The 25,601-nt window shown below is 44.0% G+C and overlaps 1 protein-coding gene across 8 annotated transcripts in view; it reads right to left on the reverse strand.

Moving 5' to 3' along the window:
- SGMS2 (sphingomyelin synthase 2) overlaps positions 1 to 21,650 on the reverse strand; it is a 90,710-nt gene extending 69,060 nt beyond the window's left edge. For 5 of the 8 annotated variants that reach the window (XM_036343773.1, XM_036343710.1, XM_036343747.1 and 2 more), the window contains exon 1: positions 20,777 to 21,095. The gene's annotated coding sequence lies outside the window, so the exon portion shown is untranslated. Of the gene's footprint in view, positions 1 to 20,776; positions 21,096 to 21,163 lie in introns of those variants that run through there. The other 3 variants (XM_036343783.1, XM_036343713.1, XM_036343763.1) reach the window with 1 other exon arrangement.
- Between the last annotated feature and the right edge of the window lie 3,951 nt (positions 21,651 to 25,601).

Genomic DNA, 25,601 nt, shown 5'->3' on the forward strand with positions numbered 1-25,601 from the left:
TGAAAACAGGAAACCAACAGAGAAAAATCAATGAAACCAAATGCTGGTTCTTTGAAAAGATCAATGAAATCAATAGGCAAGCTAACTAAGAAAAAAAGAAAGAACACACAAACTACTAATATCAGAAATAAAAGGGAGGACATCACTACAGATCCCATGGATGATAAAAGGCTAATAAAGGAATGCTATGAACATCTCTATGCCCACAAAACTGAAAATATAGATGAAATAGACCAGTTCCTTCAAAGACACAATCTGTCAAAACTCACACAAGAAACAAACCATCTGAATAGGCCAACAGCTACTAAAGAAATTGAATCAATAATTAATAAGCTTCCAAAACAGAAAGCACCAGGCTCTGGTGGGTTCACTGGTGAATGCTACCAAACATTTAAGGAAGAAATTATACCAGTTCTCTACAACATCTTTCAAAAGATAGAAACTTGGAGACTACTTCCTAATTCACTCAGTGAGGCCAGCCTTACCCTAATACTAAACCAGAAAAAAAAAAATTACAAGAAAACTACAGAGCAATATCTCTCATAAACAGATACAAAAATTCTCAACAAAATATCAACAAACTGAATCCAAAGGTGTATGAAAATAATTATACACCATGACTAAGTGAGATTTATACCAGATATGCAAGGATGATTCAACACTTAAAAATCCATTTTTATAATCTATCACTTCAACAGTCTAAGGGAGAAAACTCACATCATGATATCAACAGGGATGCAGAAAAAGCATTTGATAAAATTCAGCATCCACTCATGATAAAAACTACTAGTCAACTAGAAAAAAGGTGGGGATTGCCTCAACTTGATAAAAAAAAAAATATCTACAAAAAAACCTACAGCTATTATCAGACATAATGTTGAGAAGCTCACCAAAGATATACAGATGGCAAATAAGCTTATGAAAACAGGCTCGACATCATATGTCACAGGGAAATGCAAATTAAAAGAACAATGAGAAATCAGTCCACCTATTACAATGGCCAAAATCTGGAAAACTGACAACACCAAATGCTGGTGAGGCTATAGAACAACAGGAACTCTGGTGGAAATTCACTGCTGGTGGAAATGAAAAATGAGACAGCCAATGGCATAAAAAAACTGTCTGTACTTTCTGCTCAATTTTTCTATAAACCTAATACTGATCCAAAATATAAGGCCTATTAATGTACAAAAAAGTACTTCTCATAATTACCTAGAAACACATTCATATTTAAGATTGCAATCATTTTTTCAAAAATAAAAATGAGAAATACTCCAAGTATTGTGATTTAAGCTGTAAAGCAACACTCAAACATTAATGGCAAAACAGCGCTCAGTTATGTCCTTTAAGAACAAATGACAATGGCCTTGGCCAGCGTGGTAAGTGGTTAGAGCATTGGCCTGTGCACTAGAGGATTTCAGGTTCGATCCAAACCCTTACTGGCGCATGTGGGAGGCAACCAATCAATGTCTCTCTCACATTAACGTTTCTCTCTCTCTCTCTCCCTCCTCCCCCCTTCCACTCTTTCTAAAAATCAATGGAAAAATAAAAATAGCCTCACTCTATAGGTGAGGATTAAAACACACACACACACACACACAAATGACAATTTGCTCAAGCACAACCACTGATCTAAATTTGCCTTATAATTCAAAAGCACTTAAGGCTTCTAAATGTAGAGAACATTCTAAACACTGCTTAATGCTGATGAAACAACATCTGTGGTCAAGGCAACACTCCTATTTGTGCTGTGACATGTTCAGATCTGTAATTCCATTGTTGCCCCCACAGGTTTTCATATTCTATGTCCATATTCACTCCAGCAGACATGAAGGCAATGCTTTGTATATCTGATGGCAGGGCACATCCTATGCCTGCTGACATTAAAGGCTTTATTCAGCATGCAGCACAAGCACATATAGGGAGGGGCTTAGCACCAATCTATTATGTGCCATCTGCAAAACTGTACCCTGATGAAACTACACGTAAGATCTGCTTTGCTTCCAAGATGACATCTTTACAACATCCCTTCAGAGTATTCTCATAGCCAAAGGCTCCCTTTCATGGAGCTCCCTAAGTGACAGGTTCCCAAGCCTGTGCCTCAAAGAACCAACAGCCTTGCTATCAGCTAAGAAGATGAAGCTAACATGAAATGTATCTGCCAATGAGACAGAAATCTGACTACAGAAACAGTGGCTGGGTCCCGAAAGATATTTTTCTGCCATTTGCAAAGTTCCATGTGATGTTAAATGAAAACATCTCAATTTCAAACAGCCTTCTGAGGGCTCCTGCGGATTCTATCTGTAGTTCATAACTACACGGGGAAACTGACTGGTCACCCAAACACCTGTTGTAAAGTAGCACTCCACTGCACAGTAATCTTACTCTTCAGTCCCAATCCAAAGGGTATAGGGTGTTTGAGCGTTTTCCTGTGAACGCAGCCTTAGGAAGGATGCGGACCAAGGACTAGAGCTCAGAGCTCCACCTCGTTTTCCCTTGTAGTCACACCCTCAGCTTATTCTGCATCTCACTGACAACTGCGTCCATGGCGATTCACCGCTGACACTACACTACTTCCACAACTTCCATTTCCAGAAACAATATTTAGAAACTGCTAGTAATACTCATGGCTTATAAACAAATAGTTAATAATAAAGCTGGCTCATCAGAGAGCTTTATTTATTAAATTCTGGTTATGTTTAAAGAGTCAACCCAAATTCTCTTTAGAATATAATCTAATCTCATTTAAATAAATAAAAATATTTTTTGAGGGCAAGTGATTCAAAAAAAGCATTTTGTCACCTGGCCAGTGTGGTTCAGTGGTTGAGCACTGACCTATGAACAGGAGGTCACATTTTGATTCCAGGTCAGGGCACATGCTCGGGGTGTGGGCTTGATCCCAGTAGGGGCATGCAGAATGCAGCAGATCAGCGATTCTCTCTCATCATTGATGTTTCTATCTCTCTCTCCCCCTCTCCCTTTCTCTCTGAAATCAATAAAATATATATTTTTAAAAAGCATTTTGTCGCCCCAACTGGTGTGGCTCAGTGAATAGAGCATTGGCCTGTGGACTGAGGGGTCCCGGGTTTGATCTGGGTCAAGGGCACATGCCTGGGTTGTGGGCTTGATCCCCAGTAGGGGCCTTGAGGTAGGAAGCCAATCAATGATTCTGTCCCATCACTGATGTTTCTCTCTCTCCCCCATCTGAAATCAATAAAAATATGAATTTTTAAAAAAGCATTTTGTCAATCTTTCCTTCTTTTTCAGTTTTATGTCAGAAGATGTCAAAGGAGTCTTAGAATTCAAAAATACACAGTTAATTACTTATATAAAAAAGTATGTACGCAACCCTAAGTTTTACAAATAGCATTTTAGAAATGTTTCAAGTACATCATTTAAAACAAACAAACAAACAAAAACCAGCCTCATTTCCTTAATGATGATGGCAGAGTAGGGCAGGGGCTCAACTGCTTGTGCAAAATGGGGTAAAAAATGAACACAAATGAGCCCTGGCCAGCGTGGCTCAGTTGGGTGGAACACTGTCCCATGGACCAAAAGACTGTGGGTTCGATTCCTGGTCTAGTGGGGGTGAGTGTGGGAGTCAATCTCTCTCTCCCCCGCTTCTTCTGTCCCTCTTTAAAAAAAAAAAAGAACAGAAATGAAATTTAGGGACTGACATCAGATATTACCTTTATTTTGTCTTTTCTATTAAACCATTTAGAAAGGACTTTTATAAATTTTATCCTTCTGGCTGCTGTTTCATAATTTTTCTGCTCCATGCTTGCCTACTAAAGGCAATTGATTTGTTAAGAAGGAAAACAATACAACAAAAAAGAAAGATTAAAAGAAGGGGGAAACGTAGTTTACATTACACCACTGGGAATGTGACTAATGGTCGATGGAGAAACAACAAAAGGAAGCAGTCACTGTAAAATTTATTAAGTCTGTTTGACAGACTGGGCCTACCTCTAAAATTCATTGACTGCACAACTGAAAATTAAAAGACAGTTCATTAAGATAAGTACTCTTTTTTAAAAAATATAACTTATTGATTTTTTACAGAGAGGAAGGGGGAGGGATAGAGAGTTAGAAACATCGATCAGCTGCCTCCTGCACACTCCCCACTGGGGATGTGCCCGCAACCAAGGTACATGCCCTTGACTGGAATCGAACCCGGGACCCTTAAGTCCACAGGCTGATGCTCTATCCACTGAGCCAAACCAGTGGAAAAAGATCCAGAGATACAGTGGAAAAAGATACAGAGAAAAAGATCCAGAATATAGCTTCCTTCAAATATATTCCTGCATTCCTCCCAACATAAAATATATAACATGAATTATCCTTAACAAACCCATGTCTTTTAGACGTGTATAATCTCCACCTTAATGACAGAAGAATCTCAGTGATAAAGAACCATTATCATTCCCCTAATTTCCTTCTCCAAAAAGTTACTAGTACTCTATATCTTTAGTTTACTTTTCTTCTTGGTGCCTACAAAGTTATTTTTGCAAATAAATGTTATGCCGCTTCTGAAATAAAGAAACCATTATGAGTCAGGTTTTTCCTTTTTATCCCTTGTCACAATTGTCATCGCACTTCAGAAATGTATGGGATGAGTCTGCCAAATTAATCTTCCTAAGTTTGCAACTTTGTGACGTCCAATACACCCTGAACTCCTCCCCCTGACAATCACCGCCTTCCTGAATCTGGTCCTTTCCGGAGTGCCCTGGAAATGGCACCAAGCTGGATTAAAGACACTGATGAATCGCCACCTTTCCAGTAGGGGCGTGCAGAAGGCAGCAGATCAATGATTCTCTCTCATCAGTGATGTTTCTATCTCTCTGAAATCAATAAAAATATATTTAAATATAAAATTAGGCCGAAACCGGTTTGGCTCAGTGGATAGAGCGTCGGCCTGCGGACTGAAAGGTCCCAGGTTTGATTCCGGTCAGGGGCATGTACCTGGGTTGCGGGCACATCCCCGGTGGGGAGTGTGCAGGAGGCAGCTGGTCGATGTTTCTCTCTCATCGATGTTTCTAACTCTCTATCTCTCTCCTTTCCTCTCTGTAAAAACTCAATAAAATATATTTAAAAAAAAAATTATAAAATTAGGCTAACTATACTATTTAAGGATTTTTCATGCTTTACTTTTATTCTACCCCTCCCAACCTCATGGCTGATTAAAAAAAAAAAAAAAAAAAGTGCCATGTAAGTGGCATCATCTATTACTACTGCTGTCCCTACTAGAGATGATCTCCATCTCCAGGAACTTAAAATCCAGTTGAAGATCCAAGGACACTAGATTAAACCCAACAAAAGTCTATTTCTGATTGTCCCCAGACAAGCCCCACAGACAATAAGTGGTAGAGTGTGCATTCTCCATGGTGAAAATGGTGCTCTAAGGGTGAAAAAAAAAATGGTTTGTGATCTTCCAAAAGACATTATAATTTACGGGGGGCGGGGACAGAGCCGGAGGGGATAGGAAAACCTGTCTACAAAGACAACAATGAAAACAAAATGTTGAGAAACACTGACAGGGAAATCCACAGTGCACTTTATATTTGCTACTAATTGGCTAAATTACCAGGAACAAATTACCTAACCTAGTCTCACCTGATCCACGACCAACAGCATGGATTTTTTGCTTGGATTCCAACTACATCTTCTCATCCTTCTCTTCTCAAGTTTAATGTTCCTTCCTCAAAGAGGTCCTTTCCTGACCACTGTCTCACATAGGTCTCCCCCACCTTTTGCTCTCTCAGATCTGATCCACTTTCTCAAGCTGTGGTTATGGGCCTGTTTCCTTTTCTCACTGGCCGTCTCCCACCCGGGGCCGCGGGCTCCACGAAGGAGAGGACCGTGTCTGTTTGTGTACAAGAGCACACCCAGCCTGGCACAGAACAGGTGCTCGCTGGTTCTTGCCAAGCCCTTCCTCTTCACCAACTTTTATTCTCTTGATATACCAAAGGGTGGGCCGGGACCCTTTTCTAGAGATTAACCCCAAGAGATGGTCTCCAATCCCGGCAATTCATTAACTCTTACTTTCATTTAAAACCACTTCAAGGTCCCCTGGTCCCAGAGCATAACCTGTCAGAATTTTCTCCAAAATCTATGGTCAACAATAAAAATTTTAGTAGGATTTTTACAGTTTTTACAATAATAACCTTGATATTAAGGGGGATGGGATGGGCAAAGAATATTTTTTGCATGTAAGATTGAATATCAAAATGACGTTTTTTTACTCAATAAGTCCAAGAGTTTGAAAGACCTTTCCTTTCTTAATTCCAGTGGCTGCTGTTCCTCCTTTCAGGTGAGTCAAAAACTGAGCTGCTAATTGAGAGAAGAGGCCATGGAACAGTCTAGGTCAGTGATGGCGAACCTTTTGAGCTCGGCATGTCAGCATTTTGAAAAACCCTAACTTAACTCGGGTGCTGTGTCACATATAGAAATTTTTTGATATTTGCAACCATAGAAAAACAAAGACTTATATTTTTTATATTTATTTTATATATTTAAATTCCATTTAACAAAGAAAAATCAACCAAAAAAATGAGTTCACATGTCAGCTCTGACACGCGTGTCACCGGTTCGCCATCAATGGTCTAGGATTGTACACCATCCACAGGCAGGGGGAAAATGGATGTGAACGAGAGCTGAGCAAGTACACTGGGCAGAGGGAAATCAAACTAGAGACAGGGCGAGGTAATTCAAGTCAAATAGCAAACATTTGTATCTTTTTGCCTCCCTGGAAGGAAATAGCTCTGCCCGCTTAGGAGGAGCAGGCATCATTACAGTGAAACACATCTTAGTGAAAATGTAACATGAGGAGATGGGAAGATGACAATTCTTCTGACTTGCCTACAACAACAACTATGTACAGTGGGGCCTTGACTTATGAGCTCGTTAGGGAGCTCGTTAAGGAGCTCATTAACTCAAATTACTCTATCAACTCAATGCAAAAATTCCGCGAGAGATAGCTGGTATCTCAAAAAACTCGTTAGTTGAGACACTCGTAAGTCAAGGCCCCACTATATCTTTCTACAGCAGCAGTTCTCAACCTGTGGGTCACGACCGCTTTCATAGGGGTCGCCTAAATACATCCTGCATATCAGATATTTACATTATGATTCATAACAGTAGCAAAATTACAGTTATGAAGTAGCAACGAAAATAATTTTATGGTTTGGGGTCACCACAACATGAGGAACTGTATTAAAGGGTCGCAGCATTAGGAAGGTTGAGAACCACTGTTCTATAGCATCAAGATATTTGGCAAGTTCTAAACTATGTTTAGTTGGAAAAAATATACGTATACACAAAAATATACACATATGTGTGTATATGTATGCATATAAGTATATAATTCGCTAATATCCTTGTCTAGATATAAAAGTTATGTGGATTAAAACAAAAAATACTTCATTCCCTCAGTACTCTATTAAATGTGGCTTTTTTTAAAAAAAAAATGTAAGTTAGATCTTATTTTTTTATTCATTTTAGAGAGAGGGGGTAGGGGGAGAAAGAGAGGAAGGAGGAGAGGGAGAGAGAGAAACATCGATGGGAATCAAACTTGCAACCTGAGCATGTGCCCTGACCAGGAATCAAACCGGCAATTTAGGTGCACCTGATGATGCTCAACCAACTGAACCACACCAGCCAGGGCAGTAAAGCTTTTTTTTAAAAAAGGTTTTAAGAAATAAATTTTAAAAGATAAAATCTACAAAACATTTCGTCCCGATGAGGCAACATCCTATTAAACAAAGGATATTAAAAGATAGTCCATGATTAAAATATGAAATTAATCTCTAATAGGACCAGAAGCTTAAGTAAATATTTTCTTTAATTAAGAAAAGCAATCCTTTCTAAAAACATCAGTCGATCCCATATAGACATTTCGGCACCACGGTCTCTAGTATCACTTAGTTATTTTTGCTACTAGGAAACATTTGCACAAAAACAAAATTAAAGTCCTCCTCTTGCTTCTATTCTTCCACCTAAAGGAATAAGCTCCATTGTTAGCAATACACTTAATAGCTCCACAGCAACTGGTATAATTGGGGTGTTGCAACAGGAGGATAACAAAGTGGAAAACAAAACGATATTCGTGTAGAAGAAAAAAACATGTCCACACAGCCTTGCTGGGAAAACACCTACCAATGGGGGGCAAAAAAGGAGAACTTGATTAAAAGAACCCTTTTGAGGTTGCTAAGGGCAGTTGCTACCAGGCCTTTAAGACATTTAAGTATGCAATGGAGCAAATCCAGTTTTGAAAATGTTGAAATGTATGAAGTAACTGCAGTGACTTCACCAAAAGAACGCAGGGGTGGGAAGAGATGAGGTTTCTGAAGCACGAAAGTGATTTTCATAAGTTTTCACATGTGACTCCCGAGAAGGTATGGAGTCTGAGAGGAATAGAGCTAAGCCCATGGTCGGCAAACTGTGGCTCTCGAGCCACCTGTGGCTCTTTGGCCCCTTGAGTGTGGCTCTTCCTAAGCCTTAGGAGTACCCTAATTAAGTTAATAGGACTGTACCTACCTATATAGTTTAAGTTTAAAAAATTTGGCTCTCAAACGAAATTTCAGTCGTTGTACTGTTGATATTTGGCTCTGTTGACTAATGAGTTTGCCGACCACTGAGCTAAGCGAACCTTCCAAATCAAGCACTGACAACTGGTGAGGTGAAGGCGGGAGGAGGGGTGAAAGAAGGAGGGAGGGGCACGATCCTGGGCCAAAGACATCCTCAGCTACAAAAGGCAGAGGGAGCAGACTGGGAATCAGAAAAACCGGCTCTTCCTTGGCCTCTGCCTGATACAACCCAGGTGTAACTAATACAAGCCAAAAGTAGTATTTGAGAGTACTCAGCTCATTCATTCAGAAACATGTCTGCATCACGCTAGGAAATACCAAAAAAAAAATTCTAGAAGGAACATAATTTCAACAGAAAAATCATATTATAGTACAGACTCCAGTGACAGAGAAAGGCCTAAGGACTCTGGAATAAAGAGGGGACACCTCCCCACACAGGTGAAGTGGAGAAGGGAGGGAGGAAAGTTCCCCACAGGGGATGCTGGAGGTCCCTTCGTCTGTGCTTTAAATCACTCCTCTAAGTATGGCCTGACAAGATCACCATTTAGAGAAATTCTCCACATTGCAAAACCCAACGGACACTGTGTTCTCATCTTACTCAACTCCTCAAGATCTTGCAACAGAAACGATTACTCCACCTTGCTTGAAACACGTGATAATGTTGGCGTCTGTAACACGGCTCTTTTCGTCTTCCTCCTACTCACTGGTTACTCCATGGTCTCCGACTTCATCTATAACTCTGTTATTCCTCCGGGGCCTGATCTCTATCTCTCTGCTCTGCCTACAAAATCTCCCTAGGTGATTCTAGATTTCCCATAACCTTATATGCCACTTCTAGGCTGGCACAACTCTGGCCCTGATCTTGTCCCTGAATGTAGGTCTCTCAATCACCGCTGGCCATTGGACATCCACCCCCATTAAGATGACTAACAGGCAACTCAACTAACCACTGGCCAAAACAGAACTCTATTCCCTACAACCCCGTCACCCACCAAAACACAAGGAGTTCTGCTTGATTTCTCCTATTCTCTCATGTCACCCATCCAAACCTATCTCCGTAAGTCTTGTTGATTCTATCTCCAAATCTCTCAAATCCATCCACTGCTCCCCACTTCCAATATCACCCCTCTCCACCAGGCCAAACCACTTCTCGTGTAGAATGCTGCCAAGAGCTTCATAACTGGTCTCCTTACTCTTAGCCCTTCCTACTCCCCCCAGCAGCAGCTAAACTAGATGTTACAAATGTAACTCAGATCGTGTCCCTCTCCTTCTGGGATCACTTCACAATGCCAGCTCATTCCATCTGGAATGAGACTCACACTCCTTACGAGGTCTGCAAGCCCTCCCCAACCTGGTCCTGCCTGCCTCACCACCTCCTCTCTCCCCTTTCCTGCCCAGACCTTGCCGCCAGACTGGCCTCCCTCCCTCTCCCTGTGTGACCAAGCGCTTTCCCTCCTCCCCAGGCAGATACGCATGCTCTTCCCTCTACCGGGTCTACTTATCCTTCTCATCTTAGTGCAAGTCTGACCTCTTCCAACAAACCTTTCCTGACGACGCTATTACAGGTTTTCCACTCTCTATTGTTTTCACCATTTCCTATGAAGAAGTCCAAATCTGCACTTATCTTGTGTTTACTGGTTTTACTCACTTATCATCTGCTCAACCTCCCTTTTCAACACTCTTTTCTCTCTCAACACATAAACTCAATCTCCATTAAGGAAGAAACCTTGACTGAATCCCTAGAATCAAAAATAATGTCTAGCATAAAGCAAGTGCTCAAAAAACTGTGTTGGATACATTAATCAATTTCAGAAAGGATTAAGGATGGCTTGGACCCTGTTTTAGCCATCTGTGCAGTGCAGGTATTTTAAAAAGTCAATCCATTTGTGAAATCCAAGGCACTATCTTGAGAAGTTTGTGAGAACAGTGGCTTGCCCAGGGGCCAAGGACATTTTTTTTGGTATGAAATCCACTGCTATGGGTTCTTAGAGGATGGTTACACCCTGGGGGCAGGTCAGCAACTGGTCCAGGGTCGGGTCTTTGTAAGCTCAGAAACTATTTTATCAGTTCACCCAGGAGAGATAAGCTCTGGATATCTGATTTGTACTAACAAGGATGCAACAGAAAACATGAATATATTAATTTATCAAGGTTGCTGGGAGATTACTGGTGAAGGAAGTTACTTGCTTGATCATGTACATAGCCAAGACACCTTCATTCTGCTATGGAATATTGACAGGGAAAAATAAGTTATTAACCAATAATTGCTTGAGGAGGATAAAATGCAAGCAAATGAGTCAGTCATGAAGGGCATTACACCTACAAAGCCATGTGTTGAGAACTTCCTAGACGAGAGAGGTAAGGGACTAGAAACTACATCATGAGATTAGGCAGCCCTTTCCCAGGGCTGGCTTAAGGAACAAATCAAAACCTAGACCAGTGATGGCGAACCTATGACACGCGTGTCAGAGGTGACACGCGAACTCATTTTTTTGGTTGATTTTTCTTTGTTAAATGGCATTTAAATATATAAAATAAATATCAAAAATATAAGTCTTTGTTTTACTATGGTTGCAAATATCAAAAAATTTCTCTATGTGACACGGCACCAGAGTTAAGTTAGGGTTTTTCAAAATGCTGACACGCCGAGCGCAAAAGGTTCGCCATCACTGTTCTAGAGACTGTGTGCAATCCTTGGCGCGTGCCCCCTTCCATCTACAAAGCCAGCAATGGCTGTTTGAGTTTTTCTAATGATGCCAACTCTCTGGTTCTGACTCTTCTGCTTCCTTTTTCCACTTCCAAGGATCCTTGTGATTTCACTGGGTCCACCCAAAAAACCCAGGGTAGTCTCCAAGTCGTAGCATCATCTGATTAGCAACCTAATTCCATCGGCCCATCTACTTCCCCCTTGCCATGTTCTGGAGATTAAGATGTGACCATCTCTGGGGGACCATTATTCTGTCTTCTGTCTTTAATCGTAATGAGAAAACAGCCAAATAACTTCACCTGTACAAGCTACTCTCCTCAAATAAGGATATTTAAGTACTTTAATTTATAATAGGTGAAAGCCCTGAAACTAAAAACAAAATTAAATACTGCTAGAATAGTCGGTGTAATCTGCAGCTCTTCTCACTGAGCTGAGTGTGCTGAACAGGGGAAGGGGAGAATACATCGCCCCCTTCCCAGACCACCACCAGGCCTGATAGCACACTCAGAAGCTTTTAGACAGAAATGTTTGGTCATACCATATTGAAAATATCGCGTTGATATCTTTCAATAACAAGAGCGAAAAATCTATGACCTAGGTGTAATCCTCCACACAGTAAATCATAAGGAGGAGTTTGAACAGGTGTGACTTTTCCTTTGATAAAGCTACACATTGAAAGGGCCCAAACTGTGAGATACACACTAGATTCCACGGTCAGCAGTGTAGTGGTTAGTAACTCTGAAACCAAACAGTCTGCTTCAGAACCTAATTCTTCTGTGTGACCACAGGCAAGTGATTTAACCTCTGTTTCAAGTAGAGACCCTAAAATGGGCATAATATCTGCTACACAGTGATTTAGGAGGAGTAAATAAGTAAGAGCTCTAAGTGCTCAAAACAAATCCTCACATATAGTAAGCTCTGTAAGTATTTGTTCAAAGTAAACTTTTAAATGTTTCTGTTTGCTGCTCATAACTTGCCAATCAAGCTATATTCCAAGGGAATGTATTTCTCAGCACTAACTAATGTATCATAGAGCATATACGCACTGCTCCATGGGGCTAATACATACATACACACACACACACACACACACATACATATACATACATATATATATATATGTATAGATAAATAGATAGATAGATATAGATATATATATAATTTAACATAAACAATGCCCTTTGTTGGCATTAAAGTTCGGTAAGCAATAACTGGATGATTAAGCAACCCACTGAACAAATGCAAATCTCAGAAAACAGTAGCAGCTGCAGCTGTGTTACATACACTGTCTCAGAGCCTCCTAAAGAAAGACGCAGAGCACTGGGGAGGACAGTAGGGTCTGTGATTCTTAATGGCCCCGGCATTTTCTGGGACAGTGGTGTCCATGGTACAATACTCCTCAGAAGGCTGAGCTCTGCAAGGATAGTAGCATTTGTGCTACACTAACAAGCATCCGCTGAGAGGCCCAGCATATTGTGATTGCAGCTCTGAAAGCTTTTCAGCATTCACAGTGATGTCATAAACTTCTTATAAAAGTTCTTGAATTCAATGGCAGTATACAATCAACTTCAATATTTTCATTTTAACCCGGAAGGAAAGGAGGAGGGGAGCGTGGAGTAGGATCCGGACCCTACCAGTACAAGGCAAGAGGTGACAAATAGATACTCTAATCCTAAAATATGGAAGCCCCCTTAATGAGAAATACTGTAATAATCTGATTTCTTTAGGTAATAAGATTGAGCCCTTTGTTTTCAAAGTTAGAGGTGCAGCTTATTGTGCAAAAAATAAAATAACAATAGCTAAGCAACTCCATATTAATACCAATCAGGCATTATTCTCAATGTTTTAGCCATAGAAAGTCATATCACTCATACATTCATCTTATGAAGTAAGTACTATTTTATTTCCATTTTACAGCCAGGAAATGGAGATTCATCTGGGAAAGTTTCCCCCAGTCACCTAGTGGTAAGTAGTGGTGGTGTTAGGACTCAGGTCCATGCTGGCCTAAGGAAGCAGGCAGGCATTCATCTTTGTGGCATTACTTAATGATCTTTAGGCAGCACAGACCAGAGAAACATTCCAGGAAATGGGGTGGTAGACATACAATTCCGTGCAAAAAATATATCCCAACAAACCGGCCACACCTCGGAAACCAGTGGAGACCTTACCGAAAGCCATGAAGGATCTTGGGCATTAGAATCCGCTGGCTATGGCTTCAAATCCCTGCTCCACCTCCTACCGGCTCTGCAGCCTTGAGTACACTAACCTTTCTACAGGTTGCTACCTCCACAGTGGAGATAACACAATTTCTGTCTTGCAGGCTTGTCTAAAGATGAAGACAGCATTTCACTGGCTCTCCACTCGCTCCTATCTCAGGGGCCCTACACCATTATTTAACTGTCACAATTTTACTTCCCTGCCTCCAGCTCTGTGTTTGAGGAAGCTTGGAGAACCAACTTGAGTGTTTGGCCTCTCTCTGTGGCCCCTGTTTCAAAGGCTTACCTTCACTTCCAACTACTGCTGCCAGTCTTTTTCTGAAAGGTCTCCACAACTCTTTGGAGATGGGGTGCTATCTAAAGGTATCCCCCCTCCATGGCACCCCCATGAGTTAAGCAGCCCATGACCCAAAACCACTTACTCTTTGATCCTCTTCCCTACCCCTAAATAAAACAGCTCATGCCTTCACAGTGTATCCAAGTGTAGATGAGACTACCTAATGAAAACAGTTCCCAGATAAGGAGAAGTATCCTTAACCCACGTAGGCGGGGTGCATGTCAGGAGGTGGCTTCCCAGGATTGTCATGGGCAGAGCAGCCGAGAGACAGCCGACACCCCTGCCAGGCCCTCGAGCATCATACCACATGGCTCCGGTTCCAACAGGAGGAGCCAGTTCCCAGGCCTTGAGAGGACACGCACCCCTCGAGGAATGTGCATTTGGCTTCATCCCACCTTCCTCTCTGCAGTTCTTTTCCCACCTCTGGGCCACGCCTCCCTTCAGTCCCTCCCAATTTGTAGAAAAGCTTTTTAAAAGTTTATTTCTTATCATGTATTTTGCATTGCTAATCATCTTAATTCGAAGAGGTGACTTAAAGTGCAGGGATGGATGCTTATTCCTCAATTTTCCATAAATATGATACCTCCAGTTCCACAGCTTCAATTGAACAGTAATTTGCCTTTATTCAGATCATCACGGAGCACTTTCTGGGGGTGGGCAAGTATGCTGGGCAAACTTAGAGTTGAGGATGCTTAAGGTCGGTATTTCAGCTCCTGTTCAATTTTGCCTGAGGTTGGCCCTGACATCTAGGCATCTCCCTTTCCACAGCTGAAATGTATCACTACCCATCCTCAGCCCAGGCCTACCAGGCGAGAAGTGGCACATACCTGAAGGGCCCTTCCGTAGTTTCACCCAACGTGACTTTTAGTAGTTGGCTGTCTTTTCTGCCTCTTGGGCCTTGAATTTATTACCTTTCATTCCCCTCCCATTTAACAATTTCACTATGTGCTTTTATTTAAATTTTTAAAACAGTAAAAAGGGGTATAATGAAAGAAAAGATGCACAAACGCTCAGTTGGCGTGGTTGAGCATTAACCAACCTATCAACCAGGAAGTCATGGTTAGATTCCAGTCAGGGCACATGCCGAGTTGTGGACTCAATCCCCCAATAGGGGGGCATACAGGAGGCAGCCCATCGATGATTCTCTCTCATAATTGATGCTTCTATCTCTCTCCCTCTCCCTTCCTCTTTGAAATCAATAACAATATATATTTTTTAATAAAGATGCACATACAAGGGCCTCAATCCAGTTAATGCTGCTGCTTCTTTTTCAAAAAAATCTAAGAATGTGCACAAGTTGGTTTGAAAGTTTTAAGCAACTATCAAACTAAGACACAAAACTGTAAGGCTGAATTTTGAATTATAAGCAAGTAATCGAATTGGTGTTTGGCAGTAAGGAAAAACCACTCAGCAAATAAGGGATTATTCTATGTACATATAATTCTATTAGCTATTTCTCTAAATTCTACTTCCAATTTCAAGTCATTATTAGAAATTAATAAATTGAACTGATCATGGTTTCTGTATGAAGAGGCTGAACTGGACACCACTCATATTCCAGCATCCTTTATCAAAACCATCAGGATAAAGTAACTAGCACTGAAAATGGAAAAATAAACCCAAAGCACCATTAAAATTTTTGACTCGGAGTAGCAAAGAGGGCATGATATTAGAGTAAAACTTGAGAATACTTATTTTATTATTATTTTTTAATCCTCACCCGAGGACATTTTTCCATTGATTTTTTGAGAGAGTGGAAGAGAGAGGGAAAGACAGAGAGAAACAGCAATGTGACAGCAACACACTGATTGGACCGGAATTGAACCCAGGACGCTCTAGCCACAGAACAAAATGAAAATTAGCTAATGATTTCATTAAATCAACCCCAAATGTCTTACTAATGGTCTACCTTTCAAGAGATCAACCGACAAATGTGTAAAGTTTTTTCTTTTTAAAGAAAAAAGGTGACCTACTTAAAATTTATGGACTTCATTTTAAACCTGGCGATAAATCTGCTAAACGCAATATCTGAAAAATGTAACCTGTCTCCCTTACTGGGTACCGAAGGAAGCAAACGGAAGAAGTAGTCTTTATGTTAGAGAGCTGCTTGGCACGGTGAGCACTGCTCCATGGGGCTAATAACAACAACAGAAACCCAAACAGTCCTTCCAGAAAGCCTGTGTGTTCCGTTTCCATCAGATAAACCCCTTGTGTAATGAGCTACTGACCTATTGTGCAGCTCCACAGAGAATGCTGATCCTATTGCTGACATCTTATTAGAAACGCTAAAGGGACACAGAAAGCAAAACTCTTAAATTTTAAAAAGGAGAAAGCTTTCTAATTCTGAATATGGTTTTTAAAAGGGCAGCTAAATTAAACATTATAAATCACTTTTTGAAATGCAAAATGACTAAAATAATCATGGATGTGCCCAGAGATATAGGTAGGAGGATACTGAATACAGAGTTGCTAAATATAGTGAAAACTGCCCTGGCCAGGTAGCTCACTTGGTTAGACACAGGTGGATCCCAGTCAAGGCACACAAGAATGAACCAATGAATGCCTAAATAAGTGGGACAACAAATCAATGTTTCTCTCCCTCTCTGTCTCTGTCCCCCACTTTCTCTCTCTCCTTCCTTCCCTCACTCCCTCCTTTTCTCTCTCTAAAAATTAACTAAAATTTTAAAAAATGAATTAGTGAAAACTGGAAACAAAGAACTGTTGAGATTTAGCCGAAACTGGTTTGGCTCAGTGGATAGAGCGTCGGCCTGCAGACTGAAAGGTCCCAGGTTCAATTCTGGTCAAGGGCATGTACCAGGGTTGCGGGCACATCCCCAGTGGGAGATATGCAGGAGGCAGCTGATCGATGTTTCTCTCTCATCGATGCTTCTAACTCTCTATCTCTCTCCCTTCCTCTCTGTAAAAAATCAATAAAATATATTTAAAAAAAAAGAACTGTTGAGATTTAGATATATAATAGAAAACTATAAATGATGTTGTAGGAGTATTTTGGTAATATAAAGATGTCCATATTTGGGTGGGGGAAAAAAGTAAGTTATAAAGTAGTATGAACCCAGTTTTGTAGAGAATAACTTTCTAGTTGTGTAACTTCAGTAAAGTTACTTAATTTCTCTAAATCAGTTTTCTCTTCAATAAAAAGGAGATAATCATAGTATCTACCTCATAGGGCTAGAGTGAGGATTACAGGAGATTCTGGTGTATAGAGCAACTGGCACATTGGCTGGCTAATAGTAAGCTCAATACATGCTAGCTCTTTGTGTTATATGTTCATTGGGTAAAAAAAAGAATTTGAGGTTATAGTGGTAAGTGGTTTTCTGGGTGGTAGCTAATTTGTTTAACTTGTAATTTTAAACTTCTGTAAGTATCATACTACTTATAATATGGGGAAATACAAATGAATTGGAATATTCACATAGAATGATTATTCTTTTGTTATGCCCAGATTTCAAGATTCCCAAGACCCCACCAGGGAGCCAGCCAGTCCGATGCAAAAGCAAAGAGTCCTTCATTTCGAACTAGTTCGGCTCCCCAACCACACTCACCGATGCTACGGTAAGCCCAGTGGCAGAGAGCAAAGCCTGATGGGACGAGAGGTTTTATAGGGGGGTGGAGTAAGGGCAGGAGAGGGGACTGTGGGTCCTGCCAATTGGCCAGGCGCAAGTTGGTGTCTCATTACATAGGATGTGGTCATAGTGATGGCGTGCACTTCCCTTGATTATCATTGGTTGGTCCAGAGAAATCCTGGGCATGGCCAGCAGAGGCCTGGGCCTCCGGGAAGAAGCCCTGCAGAGCACATGGCTCTGCCCAAAAATGGAGGACCCAGGGCAAGATGGAGGGCGCAGTCCTCACCCCTCGACAGGCGTCCTTCCCCAAGGGCCGCTCCCCAGCACCCAGGAGCCCAGGGCGCCGTTCCCCTGTTGGAGGGGGCTCAGGGGCGGCCCGAGCCCCCAGAGCCCCGGGCCTTCCCCCTCTCCGCGGCCCTCAGCCTTCCCAGGCAGGAAACTAGACCGGGGGCGGCGGGGACGGGCTGGCGGGAGCCCGCCGGGGAACGCTGGGACCGACCGCCGGGAGCGCTGGGCATCAGGGCCTCTAGGTTGAGGTCTCACCCTTTCACTTTCAAAAATCTACCATAGTGCTTTGCTCACAATAAATAAATCTTGGTTGAATTGAATTTACCCTTCAGAATTCATTTAAACAAGTTTGCCCTAGAACATTTGAAATTATTTAACTGAAGGCTAAACTTGCTTATAATAAACTAGGTAAAGCAAGGCATAGTTACATTGTTCAGCCCCATAATTTAAGAGCCCCACTTCAAGACTCATTAGAATGCCACTAGAACTTTCATTATCAAGTGGGGAAAAGCCTAAGATAAGGTAATCACTTCTAGTTTCCTCCCAACTCCACCCCTCTCCTCCTTCTTGACACTTTCTTTTCCTTCCCATAAGCAAAGCCTAAGGGTTCTCTCTAGTAGACTGTAACCCCCAAGGACAGTAAGTGCGCTTAGCATCCATAGTACCTAGCACAGTGACTGGAATGGTAGTTGCTCACTAAATATTCACCAACTGGATGAATTGACTAAATGTCTGATTGCAGCAGTTCGGAATAGAGACTTCAATTCCCCCATATGAGAATTGGATAAAGATAGGTAGACTTGACCAGCCAGTGTGGCTCAGTGATTGAGTGTCAACCTATGAACCAGGAGGTCACAGTTTGATTCCTGGTCAGGGCACATGCCCTCCTTGTGGGTTTGATCCCCAATGTGGGGAGTACAGGAGGCAACTTATCAATGATTCTCTCTCATCATTGATGTTTCTATCTCTTTCTCCCTCTCCAAAATAAATAAAAATATATTTTTTAAAAAGGATAGGTAGACTATCTTTAGTTTGAAACTGTCTAGAATTCTTAGTAATTGTTCTTTAAAAAGACACACACACACATACACACACAGGGAAAACATCTCACTTCAAAGTATCACTTCTTTAAAAAGAAAAAGTTCTTACTTGTATTCCATTGTCTATGTTAATGGATATAAGATTATTTCCATTTTTCCCTATACCATTTTTTCAAAGTCCCCCAAGAATCCCAGAGAGCTTGAGTAGCTCATTCAAAGTAATTCAGCAAGTAAGTTACCACCTAGTTAATGTCAGGTTTCTGGATGCCACTGCTCAAGATCCCTCTACAGGGGCACCTGTGACCTTTGACCCTAAAAGTTGTAGCTATCCGAAGAACAAATGTTTTCAACAACCTGAGCCAGTGCTTGAGCTTCTTCCAAATACTTCCTAGGGCTTTTATGAGATTCTGCAAGAAGAGAAACAAAGACCAAGAGACAGCAATGCAAAGGTGCCCAAGTGTTTCCTTCCAGGTTCCTACGTCAACCAGCTTCACTTAAAAACGAAACGAAAGAAATCAAATTAAATATTAACTCATGAAAAAAACCAGAAGACTATTGGGAAGCAAGGCTATCATCAAACCAAGGGAAGGGCCGTAAAAAGGAGAGTCTGCACAGCTTATACTTTTTTAAAGGTGAAGGATAAAGTTTGAGCGTTTTCCACACATGCAGCTTTCCTCCAAATGCCAGGTGTTCACTTCCAGCCACTGCCCTGACCTTGTTTAAGCACTAAATCGCAGTTCCCTTAACACCTTTCAGGTGTTTACATTGAAGTGTTTCCCATCCTGGTATACACACTCAGAATGTAGACATCACTTCTTGCTCCTAGGAACCTGCCAAAGGATTGCACATACAAAACTTCAGACAGTGGTTCTCAACCTTCTGGCCCTTTAAATACAGTTCCTCATGTTGTGACCCAACCATCAAATTATTTTCGTTGCTACTTCATAACTGTAATGTTGCTACTGTTATGAATCATAATGTAAATATCTGATATGCAGGATGGTCTTAGGCGACCCCTGTGAAAGGGTCGTTCCACCACCCACAGGTTGAGAACCGCTGGAACAGCTTTATAAGTAGAAAGTTTTGTGGAAATTAACTGGTTATAACCTGAGCCCCTCTTATTTATACATAAACAGTAATTTGCTGAGGTCTCCTTTGTGCCAGACATTATAGGTCCTTTGCACTATCGTCCTCCAGTCCTCTGAAGTCCTTATATACAGTCCCATTTTACTAGATCGGAGTGTTCAAGTAACTGAGAACCCACGATTAACAGATGGGAGGAGGGGTGAACCAAGGATTTGAAAAGTTAAGTTTAAATTCAAAATGCACACCTAACCTATGAGATTCAGCCTAAGAGACACTAAACAGATCTCTTGGCCAATTTAAAATGCCTGTCAAAATGGTTTTAAGGTCATATCGGAGCAGGCAAGATAAAATAGAAGAATGACGAAGATTGACCAATAAAAGATTACAGGACTTGACACCAGTTATTTCAAGACGTAGCCGCGGGTTAGTAACAATTATCCATCTCTCAGAAAGACAGACAGTTCCCTCCCACCTATTTGCGCTGAGAAACCAAGTCTTTCCTTAAGGGGACGGCCAAGCGTTGAAAGGTTTCAGCGTGGGCTGCCCAGAGCCGGGTCATTACTGTCCACGTATCATCAGCAAGTGCCTCCCAAAAGGAAAAAGAGTCAGTCCCTCCTCCTTCGCCACCTGAATTCAGCCTTGACCTCTCCGGAGTGTCTCTGGACCACCTATGGTCTAAGCGTCCTTCCAACGCCAGGACCGAGTTACCCGAAATGGTTGCAAATGAATGAGCTGATGCTCAAAGCAAAGAAACCAGCCCCGCATCCATCCTCAATCTGGCAAAATCAAGAAAGGATGCCCTGGGGTGGCGCGCGTGGGGGCCGGACTGGAACCACGTCTCTGTGGTTCGTCCGCCTCCCCGCTCCTCACGCTTCGCAGGGCGCGGGGCTCCCCACCCCACCCGCCTCCCCGGCCCCTCCGGGCGCTCCTTACCTGCTCCCCGGCCACAGGCTCCGGCGCCCCGCGGAGGATCTGCTGGCGGACGGACCACACGGCCGCAGCCACCCGCAAGCCGAAGCCGCTAGAAAGTTTGCTCCGCGTCTCGCCCTCTCGCGCCGCGGTCCCGCGAGGGAAGCTGCTCTCCGGGTCCCTCCCACGGCCGCCGCCCCCAGGCCGCTCCCGGCAGCGCTGCAGCAGCGGCGGGGCTCGGGCGGCTCCGTGCGCGGAGGGCGGGGAATCCCCGCCCCGCTGGGCCCGGCGCGGCGCTGGCTGTTTACCGCGGCCGCGGCCCGCTCTCCCCGCCCGCCGCCTTGCGCGCTCCTGACATCATTCATTCTCTCACACCCGCGCCCGCCCCCTCGTTCCCCAACAGTGACTCACCGCGGCCGCGGGCGGCGGTGCCCGCTCCGGCAGAGGCGACTGGAGGCGCCGATCACAGCTCGACAAACCGGTGCGACTTCTTAAGAAGGGAACCCAGGCCGACCCGCCCCTCTCCCAGCCGGGAAAGGTGCAGGGAGGAGGGGCTTGGCTGGAGGAGCCCATTGGCTCTGCGCGCTGAGGCTGAGCGCCCCGCGCGGACCTCCTCACCAGCCGCTGAGATCCATCCGGGAAAGTTGTTTGTTTAGGTGCCACTCCCGGTAACTTTGAAGGGTGCGGCTGGGAAGGGATCCCCCACCCCCGCACCTCGCCTCATGCAGGAGCTGCTTCCTGACGCGGAGGCGAGTGGGCTCGGGGGCACCGGCGGTCATTCAAAGGGTGTTGCCGGGGCCTGAGTCTCAGAGGTGAGTGTCCAGACCTCGCAGCGTTGCCTGGCAGGATTAGTCATCAGTTCGTCCGGAGGCAACTCTAGGTGCGAGCTGGAAGGGTGCTCCGAGTTAATGAAGCTAATAATACTTTCCCTTCCGTGACTAACCGCCCTGTCATTTGTCCTGCTAATTGATTCACTTCTCGTTAAGGATAAGAAACCGTAACCAAAACAAACAGTGAAAGAGTCTTTCTTTGCTCAATGGGACACTGCACTCCCCCCCCCCCCCCCCGCAGCTTTGGGGGCACAAGGCCATCGTGTGTGGTTTCTTTGATGAGCTCAGCAATTATGATTTTTAAAAAGGCGTGTTGCCCTCTTAAGGCTCCACGTTTCTTGGTTGTTGCTCTTCATACACCTGCTGGGCAGTTTTCAAAGTAAAGGCAGCCTCAGAAATTCTAACTACGACGAATCAGAGGGCATTTTGGTCAAATCTTTATTGAATTTAATTGACAGAAATGTCTTCAGTTCATGTCTACCTGGGGACAGGGTAATTATGTTTAGGATTTACACTGGCTTATGGGTGATTCCATAGCATCCACAAAAACAATCCCGAGGCACCTCTGGATGCCTCATGCAGAAGTAATGGGGGCAATCATTTGTCGATGGCAATTGAACACAATGGTAGCAGAATAAAAACATTCTGGGCAGTCCTGAAACAGACAACCATGAGCTGTTACTAGAGCGTCTCCCCCAAATGAAAATGCTCCTGAAATTAACCAGAGATTCCACATCATTGCTGTGGAAAATGCACTCAGTGAAGAACACCAACAATTGATATGTATTTTCTGATATGTATTTTCCTTGGGTCTATTTTTTCTTTTCAATAGGAGTTCGTTTTTAATTTTACAAAGCCCAGGCATTTTGCCCAGAAGGCAATAGCAAATAGATTGGTTTGCTAGGAGGCAGTCAAAGTAAATGGAAATTTGAACCAACAATTTTTACAGACAATCATAGATGTAACCAGAAGCTTGGGTGTCCTGTCTATACCACCGAGGAACTAGATTCGAATGTGCAGCCACAGAAAATTGTGGGTGAACATCCCACATACTTCCTACTTTCTGGCCCAAAATTTGGACATTATGGAAATATGTCTGAATAAGATTTTCTACAGATCTTTAAAAATGATGTTGTGGGCTTTGGGCCTAAGTACATGCATGGAGTTAAAAAAAAAGGTCAAAGCCAAACCTGCCGTCCTGTCTGCATTATTGCATTCTGTAAATCCGGCAGCTCTCATAGGAAGGTCTCTGTTTGTTTGGAAGGCTTCGTGGGTAGTTTTGATTTTGTGGTTACTTTTGGGCCTCAGTTTACATATTGTAAAATAAATAATTAGGTCATTTTATTATACCACTTAAATATCCTCCCATAAATATCCTATCTAATAATAGAGAAACATGGTAATTAGCCGTGCCTCTGCTACCCTTCCCATGGGCTAATCAGGGCGATATGTAAATTAACTGCCAACCAAGATGGCGGCCAGCAGCCAGGCAGCTTGAAGCGAACAGGAGGCTTGCTTGCTTCAGTGACGGAGGAAGCCAGTGACGTTCCCCGCCTGCCGCTGCCAGCCTCTGAGCTTGCAGTTTAAGAAACATTGTTACAAATATAGAAGCTAAACAAAACCCCAGAAACCTGCTTTCAGCCAGCCGGGCTTCAGCCAGCAGGACCGCAACATTGTTTCAATTATAGAACAAACGCAGATCCCTGCTTTCAGCCAGCCGGGATCTCAGAGCTGGAGTGAGCAGGACTGCAACAGTGTTACAATTATAGAACCCAAACAAACCAGATACCTGCTTTCAGCAGCCAAGGCCTCAGAGCTGGAGCCAAGCCTCCGAGCTAAAGCTGGCCCAGAATAAAAAAGAAAATAAAAAAAGGACAGGTTGGGAGCTTCAGTCACCCGCCAGCCTGAAAATGGCCCTCAGCCCCTCACCCAGACTGGCCAGGCACCCCAGTGGGGACCCCCACCCTGAAGGGGGTGTGACCAGCTGCAAACAGCCATCATCCCCTCATCCAGGCTGGCCAGGAACCCCAGTGGGGACCCCCACCCTGATCCAGGACACCCTTCAGGGCAAACCAGCTGGCCCCCACCCATGCACAAGGCCTCTATCCTATATAGTAAAAGGGTGTTATGCCTCCCAGCACCGGGATCAGCGGAGCAGCAAGGTCTCCCAGCACTGGGATCAGCAGAGCCGCGAGGCCTCCTGGCACCGGGATCAGCGTGACAGGGGGCAGCGCCCCAACCCCCTGATCAGCCCTGCTCTGTGCCTGATAGGGGGGTAGCTCCCCAACCCCCTGATCGCCCTGTGGCTCTGTGTGTGACAGGGTGTGGCGCCCCAACCCCTCCCCCCCCCCCACCACGGACCCTGCTCTGTGTGTGACGGGGTAGAGCCATAACCTCCCCACTAGCCCTGCCCTGAGTGTGACAGTGGCGGCGCCCCAACCCCCTGATCTGCCCTGCTCTGTGGGTGATAGAGGGCGGTGCCCCAACCCCCTGATCCACCCTGCTCTTTGTGTGACAGGGGGCGGTGCCCCAACTCCCCTATCGGCCCTACTCTGTGAGTGACAGGGGGGAGCTCACCAACCCCCTGATGGGCCCTGCTCTGTGCGTGACAGGGGGGAGCTCCCCAACCCCCTTATTGGCTCTGCTCTGTGCGTGACAGGGTACAGAGCCCCAACCCCCATGATGGGCCCTGCTCTGTGTGTCACAGGGGGGAGCTCCTCAACCCCCTGATTGGCCCTGCTCTGTGCATGACAGGGGGTGGTGCCACAACCTCCCCATTGACCCTGCCTTGAGTGTGACAGGGGGCAGTACCCCACCCCCCTAATCAGCCCTACCCTGAGCGTGACTAGGGGTGGCATCGCAACCTCCCGATCCGCCCTGCTCTGTGCATGACAAGGGGCGGCACCCCAACTCCCCAATTGGCCCTGCTCTGAGCCTGACCAGGGGCTGCACCTAGGGATTGGGCCTGCCCTCTGCCACCCGGGAGCAGGCCTAAGCCAGCAGGTCGTTATCTCCCAAGGGGTCCCAGACTGCGAGAGGGCACAGGCCGGGCTGAGGGACCCCCCTTTCCCCCCCCGAGTGCACAAATTTTTGTGCACCAGGCCTCTAGTCTATATATATAAAAGGCTACTATGCTAAGTGTCAGATCATTCGACCGGTCTCTATGATGCACACTGACCACCAGGGGGCAGATGCTTAATGCAAGAGCTACCGAGCTTTAGTGACTTGGCAGCAGTGGGTCTCAGGTGATGCACCCTGAAACCAGAGAGGAGGGAGCCTGATTCCTTGCAGGGCCCCGTGATTCCACCTTTGGCCATGGGTTATGTTGTTGCTGGGGCACTGTCAGCCCCGAACCTGGTTTACTGCACACTTGTGTTTGCATTCCACACCCTGTAGGACAGCAACTTTGCAGAGTGCCCTCTCGCACTCCAGGACCCCTCAGGGGATGTTGGAGAGTCGGTTTTGGCCTGATCCCCGCAGGCCAGGCCAAGGGACCTCACCTGCGAGAGGGACCATGCTTACTCCACAGACACCAGGGAGGGACTGCGGGAGGTGGGCTCCAGGCATGTCCAGCCATCTCACCCAGTCCCTACCCACCAGCCACCTTCTAATTAATTTCCTCTCAATGTGCACGAATCTGTGTAGTGGGTCACTAGCAAGACTATAATTGTGATTGTGTTGTGTGAAGTTTTTCCATTTTACTCATTATCAACACATGAGAAAGTAATTTATTCATCTTAATTTCTATTTTGAAAAATAGTGACTTTTCCATTGCACAGAGAGAGTTAATTTCTTTCCTTTCCTTTTAACTGCACCTTTTTGTACTTAAATGCATCAGAGTTTACTAAGTCCCTGATTAGTCACCTTCCAAAAACAATAATGCTGAATGTTCTAAAGGAGAGAAAGGACTATCAGGTGTGTTCTTGTCATTTTTTTTCCCCAAATTATTGCATACTGTAAATCAAGTTTTATGGATATTCATTTAGTTTAATAAAACATACTAAGGTAGGAAATATATA

This window comes from Myotis myotis, unplaced genomic scaffold (assembly GCF_014108235.1).
Source record: "Myotis myotis isolate mMyoMyo1 unplaced genomic scaffold, mMyoMyo1.p scaffold_m19_p_1, whole genome shotgun sequence".
NCBI classification, from domain to species: domain Eukaryota; kingdom Metazoa; phylum Chordata; class Mammalia; order Chiroptera; family Vespertilionidae; genus Myotis; species Myotis myotis.